General features: G+C 39.6%; 1 protein-coding gene and 1 pseudogene across 2 annotated transcripts in view; one reads left to right on the top strand and one right to left on the bottom strand.

Moving 5' to 3' along the window:
• CCSER1 (coiled-coil serine-rich protein 1) overlaps positions 1 to 10,080 on the top strand; it is a 1,860,678-nt gene that overhangs the window by 104,889 nt on the left and 1,745,709 nt on the right. The window lies entirely within an intron of this gene.
• LOC102870036 lies at positions 6,054 to 6,481 on the bottom strand (annotated as a pseudogene).

The raw sequence follows: 10,080 nt of genomic DNA, 5'->3' as shown, positions 1-10,080 counted from the left end.
GGTCGCTATGAGTCACAAACGACTTGATGGCACATAATAACAACAACATCCATAGTCAACACTCTTGGCACCAGCAGCCAGGAAATTAAAAGATGTATTGAATGGGAAAGTCTGCTGTTAGGGACCTCTCTAAAGTACTGAAGAGCAACAGTGTCTCTCTGGTGTGTCATCTCTGGAGAGTAAGGTGTGTCTGATAAAGGCCATGGTCTTTGCAATCACAAGTTATGTGTCAGAGAGTTGGACAATTACTAGGAAGGATAGAAGGAGAATTGATGCCTTTGAGCTTTGGTGTTGGAGAAGAGTTTTGAGGGTACCATAGACTGCTAAGAAAACAGGTTCATCTTGGAGAAGGTTAAACCGGGCTGCTCCTTGGAGGCAAGAATTCTGAGGTTTCATCTGACATATTTTGGTCATGTCGTAAAAAAAGACTTGTCTTGGAGAAGGACATCACGCTTGGGAGAGTGGAGGGCAGGTGCAGGAGAGGAAGGCCCTCTAGAAGATGGATTGATTCGGTGACTGGAGTAATCGGGATGAGTGTGTTGAAGACAGTGAGATTGGCACAGGACAGCACAGAGTTTAGGGCTGTTGTACATAGCATCACCATGAGTTGCCAGTGACTCTACGGCACTTAACAACAACAACAACAACATCTATGGTCAACTGCTATTTGAGAAGGAAATCAAAGTTATCAATAGGGAAATTATATCCTTTTCAACTAATGGTACTGGCAAAACTGGACTTCCACCTGCAGAAAGCTGAAACAAGATCCACATCTCACACCGTCCACAAAAATCTACTTAATTGGATCAGAGACCTAGGAATAAAGCCCAAAACCATGATGTTCATAAGAGACAAAGTGGGACAAACTTAGAAGTGCTAGTCCAAGGTATAAAGATAGTTCCAAATACAACCAGAAATGCACAGCCTAAATCTTTGTTTCTTGATATTAAGCTTCAGTCCATATTGAAGGCTGCAGAGGAAAAAAAAATAAGAAATGGGGGCGGGATATTGTTATGAGCAAGCTAGTTCAGTGCGTGTCTATTTGAACTAGAGATTCTTTCCTGAGTCAGAGGACAGCCTTGATGAGAACAGTAGTAGCAATCACGGTGGAGAACCAGAGACAGAGCTGAATAGCAGCTATCAGTTAATGGAACTAAAGTCAAGGGCCTTCACCCAAACTTTTCAGGAGATTGAGAGAAGGGAATCAAACCATAATTGTGAAAACTAAGAGAGTTTTGCAACACTGACCAAAAGCCACGAGAGTGAACATCAAAGGGCCTGAAAGCATGCCAGAGAAAAGTGCTGAGGGAGGAATTACAGGCTGCTTACAACTTTAATTGCCAGCTGTTAAATTTCTTAATAAACACCATAATTATGAACATTACCTGTGAGTTCTGTATGGCCATTGAGACAGATAAACAGATACATTAGTAGAGCACTGAGAGCCCTGGGAAGAAGAATTGATGTTAGGACTGATAAAAGTAGAATACATAGGCATCTCTCACCCCCTGGGAATCAGTTTTATTTTATAGATGTTAATGGGGACTGTGACCCACTGTGGAATTAGTGGAGGTCAGAGGCAGCCACCCTTGTGCACAATTCTTTTCACCTTTATTTTAAATCCATGAAGCATGGAAATGCACTAAAACCTCTGATAGAATCAACTAGATTATTCATGATGACATTCATATAAAGGATCATGATCTGATTATAACTAGAATGAGGTTAATGATGGTATGCACTATCCATATTTCCAATATTTCTGTATGAATCGGTCATCGTACTAGATATAGCAGCATGCAAAGACCACCATCACATTCAGTATTTGTTACCCCTTGTAAAGTTACTTACCATTCTTTCATGGTGAGACCTTATTACACTGGGAATTATCACCACCCACTTCAGCCTCAATGACTATATTGGATCTTTTAGGGCCCTTATCAAGCTTTGCAATTATACCTTTCACATTTTAATGCTGTTGATCCACATCAACGGACTGATTTTGAACATATGTTTTTGCCACATTAGACTAATTTTACTAAGGTTTTGTTTGTTTTTTTCCCCTCTCCAATGCCAACTTTCTCATATTTCAATAGGCTTACTCCTTTTATTATAGCTTGTGGTTTGAATTCACCAGCTTTTCTAGGGAGAAAGTTAAGCATTCACCTCCTAGATGATGTATTGCCTTTGAAAATTTTTTTGAGTGTCAGCTATGATTGCTTCCAACTTGATGGTACACAACAATAACAATTCATTTTATTACACTAGAAACTTCTGCACTGGTTTTACTCTTTTCAGATTGATTTTAGAGAGCAATCCACCAATCAACTGTAACAGACACTGAAAAGAGTTCTAATTATACATCCTCACATTCCTGGTCAAAAGAGCAAAGAAGGCATATATAAGGTGATCTGACTGATGGATGTAGCTCTCAGTGACTCTTCTCAATCTCTTCTTTCAGTCTCTTCCAAACAAAGGGTTGGCATTTACATAAATGCGCTGTTTTTAAATTGGAATCTCAACCATCCACTAAATGGCACGAAGAAGATAGTCTTCTGATTTATAGCTTCTGAAACTTGATGAAAGGTAGCTGTGAATTGGATCTGGCTTGATTACAATGGTTTTTTTGTACTATGCGCTCTGGTGGCCTAGTGGTAAGAATCTGCCCTGCAATCCCAAAGGCACAAGGCTCGATTCTTTCAGCTGCTCCATGAAAGAAGGATGGATGATGTACTTCTGTGCAATTACTGCCTCTGAAAGTCCTCTAGTGGGTCAGCTGTGAAATGGCTCAATGTTACAAGAACACCACCGCCACGACTATCAAGTAGCAGAATGAACTTTTTCCCCTCTTGCAATGACACCATCAATTTAGCCTGGTTATTTCGTCATCTTCCATAGTTACATAGTCAATATGGGAGCTTGTGTTACTTGTTAGGTGGCAGAGAGTTGCATATGACTCATAGCGACCTTGTGAGCGACAGATCTGAACTCTGCCCTGTCCCCTTCCAGCTTCACCATCTCTGACACACTTAAGCCTATTCCTTTACTCATTGTGTCAATCCACCTGGTTGAGGGTCTTCCTCTCTTTCACTGATCTTCTATATTTCTAAGCATGATATGCCTTTTCAAGAAATGGCTTCTCCTCACACCTGCCCAAAATATTTGAGACAAAGTTTTGCCATTCTTGCCTCCAGCAAACACTCTGGCTGCACTTTTTCTAATAACTATCTCTTGGGTTTTTTGGCAATCTATGAGTTATTCATTGTTCTTCTCCAGCATCACAATTCAGAGAGGATCAATTCTTCTTCTGTCATTATATAGCTCTCGGATGCATAGCAAGTGATTCAAAAGACTATGGCCTGACACAGGTACACTTTAGTCTTAAAATGGACATCTTTACTCCTCAGTAGTTTGGAGAGATACTTCAAAATGGATTTTTTTTCCATTGCATTTTCTTCTAACCTCCTGACTGATGCGACCAGGGGTGCTGATTGTGGATCCAAGTAAGATGAATTTGTTGACAATTTCAACATTTTGTAAGATGAATTTCTTGACAATTTCAACATTTTCTCCATTTACTATTATATTGACTTCTGGCTCCATGGTGGTGGTGGTGGTGGTGGCTGACCCTCCAGCAACTTTTTAAAGGTAGTTAATTACACAGGAAGAAATTGTTTATCCTTTACCCATAGAGCATCTGATGGATTCAAACCATATACATTTGGGACTGCAATGCAGCTTCTTTCCCCTATGCCACCAGAGCTCCCTATGAGCAGAATTGTTGCCAGTTTTAACCTTTTCTCCATCTTTTATTAATGTTGATTTTTTTTTTTTTTGCCTATTGTGGGGACTTTTGTTTTCTTGATATTGGGATGCAATACATATTGAAGACTGTAGTCTCTGCAATGTTTGAAGTCCTCCTCAATTTCAGCAAGCAAGTTTGTGTCATCTGGAGAGCACAGGTTGTTAATGATTCTACCTTTAATCCTGGTGACATGTTTTTTTCTTCAAAGAGTCCAGCTTCTTGATTGATTTGCTCAGTGCCATGTATGAGTAGATACAGAGAAAAGATACAACCTTAATATCCCTCTTCTGTTCTGTTTGAATAGCAGCCTCTTGGTCTAGGTATAGTTTTCATTTTAGCATAATTAAGTGTTATAGGATTTCGATTCTTCTCAATTTTATTCACAGTTTGTTGTGATCTACATAATCAAAGGTTTTTGCATGGTCAATAAAATATAAAAATATACATTCTTCTGGTATTTTCTTTTTTCTGTAAAGATCTCTCTCTCTGACATTAGTAATGACATCACTGAAGATTTCATGGCTTCTTCTAAAGCCAGCTTGAGATCCTGGCAATTATCTGTCAATATACAATTCTAGCTATTTTTCAGTGATCTTCAGAAATATTTTGCTTGCACATGATATTAAAGATATTGTTCAACAGTTTCCACATTCTGTTGTATCACCTTTCTTGGGAATAGGAACAAATATGGATCTCTTCCAGTCAGTCAATGAGACTGTTATCCTCCAAATTTCTTGATACATACAGACTTGTGAGCATGTCCAGGGTTGCATCTGTTAGTTGAAATATGTCTATTTGTATTCCATCGATTACTGGGGCCTTAGTTTTGTCAATTCTTCATTGAACGTTAAATTTGTTCTTTCATTAGCACTGGCTTGTGCTCATATGGTGGTGGTTGTGTTGTTGTGTACCATCCAGTAGGAACCAACCCACAGCTGACTCTCTGGTGGGTTTTCAGAGGCCATTAGTCCCATGTGAGAAGATTGCCCATCTTTCTGCCATGGAGCAGCTTGTGGATCTGAACCGAATGCCTTTGGGATTTACATCACAGCTTCTTGCAACTTAGGTGTCAACCAGTTCTTTTTGGTATAGTAACTCTATGTAGTCCTTGAATTTTATTTTGTTGGATCCTTAAGTTTTCTCTTGAATTCCTGGATCATTTAAGAGTTTGTCTATTGCATCACTCAGTATTAAAACTCAAGCCTTGAATTTGATTTTCAGTTCTTTCAACTTTAGAAATACTCAGCGAGTTCTTCCCTTTTTATTATCCATCTCTATCTCTTCGCACATTGCATTATAAAATTTTGTTTTGCTTTCTTGAGCTGTTCTTTGAAATCACCTGTGCATTTCTTTTATTTAGGCATTTGTCCCCTTTGTTGTGGCTTCTGGGCACACTAGTGCAATATTCAGAGTCATTGAGACTCCATTTTGATCTTTTCTTCATCCTCTGTTTTTGTAATGACCTTTTACTCTCTTCATGAAAGATATCCTTATTGGCATTGTATAACCCAATTGATCTTTGATTGTTAGTATTCATTAACTCAAACTTATTATAGAGATGATTTTTAAGTTCAAGTGGGATAAACTCAGAGTTGTATTTGGTTCTTGTGGACTAGTGTTCATTTTCTTCAGCTTCAGTTTGAACGTGCATATGAGCACTCGATGGTCTGTCCCACCACAATCAAAGCTTTGCCTGGTTTTGACTGCTGATACTGAGCTGCTCACATAAGTCTTTCGGCAGATATCGTCAATCTAATACCTGTTCAGTCAATTAGGTAAGATCCATGTATAAAATAGTTTTTTGTGGGTTTTTGGCTTTTTTGTTTGTTTTTTGATAGGAAAGATCCTTTTATTGGGGTGGACTTGGAGCATGCACTAGTCCATGATAAAATGACCAAAGAGAAAATTCCAGAAGGGCTTCTCTGCCCCCATGAGCATGCTCAGAGCGAGTCTGATCTGGGCCCAGAAGAGTTCCCAGTGGAACATTAGACCAGGCCACGTCTTAAAGGCCTGAGCCGGCGACTAGGTGGATAATGGGGGAAGGCTGCTCACTGTCCCTGTGAGCCAGGAGGCTGGGGACCCTGGTCCCTACGCTCTTGGCCACCTTTTGGTTTGTGAGGAGGAAAACTGGAGGAACAAAGGGTGGTGGGCTGGGTGGGGAAAATAACAATTGGTTTTCTTTAAAAAAGCATCTACTGACATCACACTACAGGGTCTGACGTCCGTTTTAACCATCGCTGGGTACACTTTATAGCATAAATAAAAACTCGAGGAAAACAAGTACATCAACTTCCAGGCAGTGTGGGCGGCATGGCGTGGGTAGTGGGGAGGGGCGGGGTAGGGTGGGTACGGATGTTCGGCAAGGAGCACACAGGACAGGAGGGGGTGAGGGCAGTGTGAGTCTTAAGTGTATGTCCTGGCTGTCGGCCCGTGCGATCCTGCGTGGTGGAGCTGAGCTCTCACCCTCCAGGTCCACTTGCTCCTGGTCTCGCTTCTTGGCGGCATTCTTTTTGTCCCATTGTTGATGTAGATATCGCAAGAGGATATTTGTCTTTTCTGTCACAATGATTTGTTTCAGATGGGTACTCCCGCGTAGGCAGATAGACCCAAAGCCAGCGGTTCGAGGCTAAAATTGCTTTTGTTGTAGACAGGGAATCCTTTCAGAAAATCGGCCATCTTCTGTTGCCAACGCCACCACAGCCGCCTTCTCTACCGCCACCACACAGTAACTTCCAGCCACGGCACAACGCACACTGATGGCGCTGCCCGTTTTTTGTGTTTTGGTTTTTTTGTTTTTTTTTTAAAAAAAAGGTGGGTGTGATGAATAATCATTGAATGTACAAAATTCAACCATTCCGTTTCTTTCCAGCCCCAGTTCCACTACCAAGACCTTACTTTCTGGTTACTCTTCCTCTTCATCATTTCCAACCTTTGCCTTCCAGTCAGTCATCAATAATCATTAATTTTGATTGCATGTTTGGTCAATATTGGACTGCAAAAGTTGGTAAAAATCTTCAGTTTCCTCCCCTTTGGCTTTAGTTATTGATGTATATATTTGAATAATATTTGAGTATATTGTTATAATATTTGAATAAGAGTCATATTCTAGAAAGTATCTTGTCACTCATAACAATGTGCTTTAGGATAGACTTGAAATTATCTTTTTCACTATGCATGCAACATAATTCTTCCTCAGTTTCTCATTTACCACATAATAGATCAAGTAGTTGTCTAATTCAAAATGACCTATGTTCGTCTCAGTTCACTAATGTCTAGAATTTCAATGCTTAAGTGTTTCGTCTCATTTTTTACAACCTCCTGCTTTCCTATATTCATACTTCATGTAGTCCAGGTGCTAATTCTCAAAGGGTGCTTGCAGCTGTTTCTCTTCATTTTGGGGGCCTTCCAAAACTTGGCTCTACTGCTAAGACTGTATTTCTGTAATGTTCATAAGGTTTCCTGAGGCCTATTGTTTCAGAAGTGGATGCCCATCCTGATTCCTAATCTGTCTTAATCTTGGAGCTCTGGTGAAGCCTCTCAACCGTGGATGGCCCTTATGTCATTTGAAAAACTGGTTGCATGGCTTCCACAACAAAAGCAACCCATAACTTAGTTATCTCTCTACTCTGGAGGCTGGCTGGCTGGCTGACGTCATGGTGGTGGTCTCGTCTTGGTGGAAGCCAGGCAGGGAAGTTTCTTGGGTACATTTGTTGTGTTTTACTGTTCTGACTCGGGACAGAGGTCGAGGCCTGATAAAGGGTGTGAATCTAAAATCCTGTTGGGCCCTCAGGCCAAATTATTACTTTTAGGAAAATATTATTTAAAGACACAGCAATCATTGTCTATTTGTGGTACTGAACAACTTGGAGTTATAGTGATGCTGAACACTATTTCATATTCATGTGAAATACCGTAATGGTTACCCATTATGTACAGTGTTTTGATGAGCTTCCAGCTTGATGATGTTGAGAAGCATGAGTGGCATCCACTTCATTAAATAGATGCCTCTGGAAACGCTACAAAACCTCTCTAAACTACTAAATGAAACTAGGGTTGTTATATCTGAAGGAACCTTCTTCTACTTTGAACATATCTCTTTGTTAATGTGCTGTATTAGGTAACCTCAGATTGCTATGATGCTGAACCTTGTGCCATGGGGATATCAAATGACAGAATTGTTTCCCATTGTGGACAGTGTTTGGTGGAGCTCCCAGTTTGTAAAACAGGTTGGGAAGCAGGAGTGGCATCCAATTCCTAAACCACATGCCTGTGGAAACTCTGTGAACTTGGAGAAACAATGATAGCTATGGAAAGGCATTAGGTTTTTTTGTTCATAGATTCGCTATGAGTCGACCTCGACTCAATAACAATCAACAACAACAACAGTAAGGCAATCTGAGAGGGAAGTGTTGTACTAATATGATGTAAAGATTTACAGACCTAATATACAGAGTAATTGTTGTGGAGTACCATCAAGTCAAAACTGACCCATAGCTGACTCTCCAGTAGATTGTCAGTGGCAGTTAATATCATGGGAGGAGATTGCTCATCCTTCTCCCATGGAGCGGCTGGCAGATTTGAACTGCATACTTTCAGTATCAGAGTGCAGATTCTTACCACTAGGCCACCAGAGCTCCCTACAAATTAGCAACATCCAAATCATTTCCCACATACTAAGAACTGATAAATATTGGGCCCCCAGTATTTACAACTTACTAGTTCATGGTTGGAATGGCATTTACCATGGCAATACACTGCTGAACCAAGTAGGAAATATAGTGAGTTGACATTTTTTTTAAATATAGTGCGTTTTAAGAGAATACTCTCTCCTTTTTCATATATTCCTTTCAGATGAAAAGGCTAGGAACGAGTAGTGATAGCCCTAAAAAAGATGAAACATAGCTACTAGAAAGCAATATGTTGTTTTTATTATATAAGATGGAAAGTAATGACTTCAGAACCTGGGATGAAAACCCATTAGAGCCTGTGAGGTATGGAAGAAGAGATAAATGAATAATCTGCAATGATGCTTTTGTGTTCCACCAAGTGGCTTTAATAGTGCTTTGATCACCATTTCTCTTCACTTTACTGAGAAATTGATTCGATACAGCAAGGGCGATCCCATCATGATTCCTGAAGCTGTCATTTTATTGCTTCTTACAATACACAAATGCTACCTGTTTTGTGACGTGCGCATCATAACAAGTTATAGTGATTTGTATTTTTATCGTAGGTCCTACCAAAATCAAGGACTCAATTTCTGAGGCTTAGCTCAGAATTCTAAGGCTTACTAGAAAGCAGGGAGATTGAGGTAGTGAGGACTTTTGTCCCCCACTTTAGAGAGAAGAGAGCAATGGTTTTAAGAATATTTATCTATGTTTTATTATTTACCTTTGTTTTACTGATTACATGAAGGTGAGGATACTTGTATAGATCATGAGTTATTATAGGTGATAAGAATGGGAATTCTAGAACACTTAATTATGTTCATGCAGAAACGACATAGATCAAGAAGCAGTTCTTTGAACAGGACAAAGGGAATATGCATACTTTAAAGTCATGGAATGTGTGAGCAAGATCCACATATTTCTAACTTAAGCTGTTTAATAAATTTAATTTGTAATTTTTAAAGTAATAATAATAGAAAAAAATAAATCTTGATTCTATCTACATGAGTCAGATGAACTATATCTAACAGACTAGATAAATGTCAACTGCCCTTGATTACTTCAGTGAGAAAGAAAGAGAATACAAGATATGTCAAATAAATTTGCTCTGATTTTAATTTTTCACATAGATTAAAAAAGATGTATGATTTCACTATACTTACTTTCTCCGTATGATTATCAAAATAATATGAAAAACTAGAGTAAGGGAAGAAGAGTGCAGATTAGGATAGGAGGAAGACTCATCAACAAGTTGCAAGGTTCAGCATCACAGCAACCCCAGGTTACCTCAGGACAGCATTTTGACAGAAGACTGCTGTACCGCTTAGAAAAATGTTCCTCTGAAATATAGTAACAATTGACTTTTAAATACAAAACCTTCCCTGTGGTCTTGTTGGGAATAGGCTTAAATAAAAACAACCAACAGAGTATGTTTTTGTTGTTATGTACCATTGAGTCGCCTACAGCAGCTCTGAACCCTTCTGTGTTCTAAGCCAGTCTCACTAATTCTGACACACCAACACCCATTGCCCCAGTTACTGTATCAATTCATCTCATCCAGGGTCTCCCTCTCCTGTGCTGTGCCTCCATCCTTCCAAGCATGATGTC

Source organism: Elephantulus edwardii, unplaced genomic scaffold (genome assembly GCF_000299155.1).
Source record: "Elephantulus edwardii isolate Elephantulus edwardi_28Jun2011 unplaced genomic scaffold, EleEdw1.0 scaffold00144, whole genome shotgun sequence".
Lineage (NCBI taxonomy): Eukaryota > Metazoa > Chordata > Mammalia > Macroscelidea > Macroscelididae > Elephantulus > Elephantulus edwardii.
This window is presented reverse-complemented; position numbering and strand designations above follow the sequence as displayed.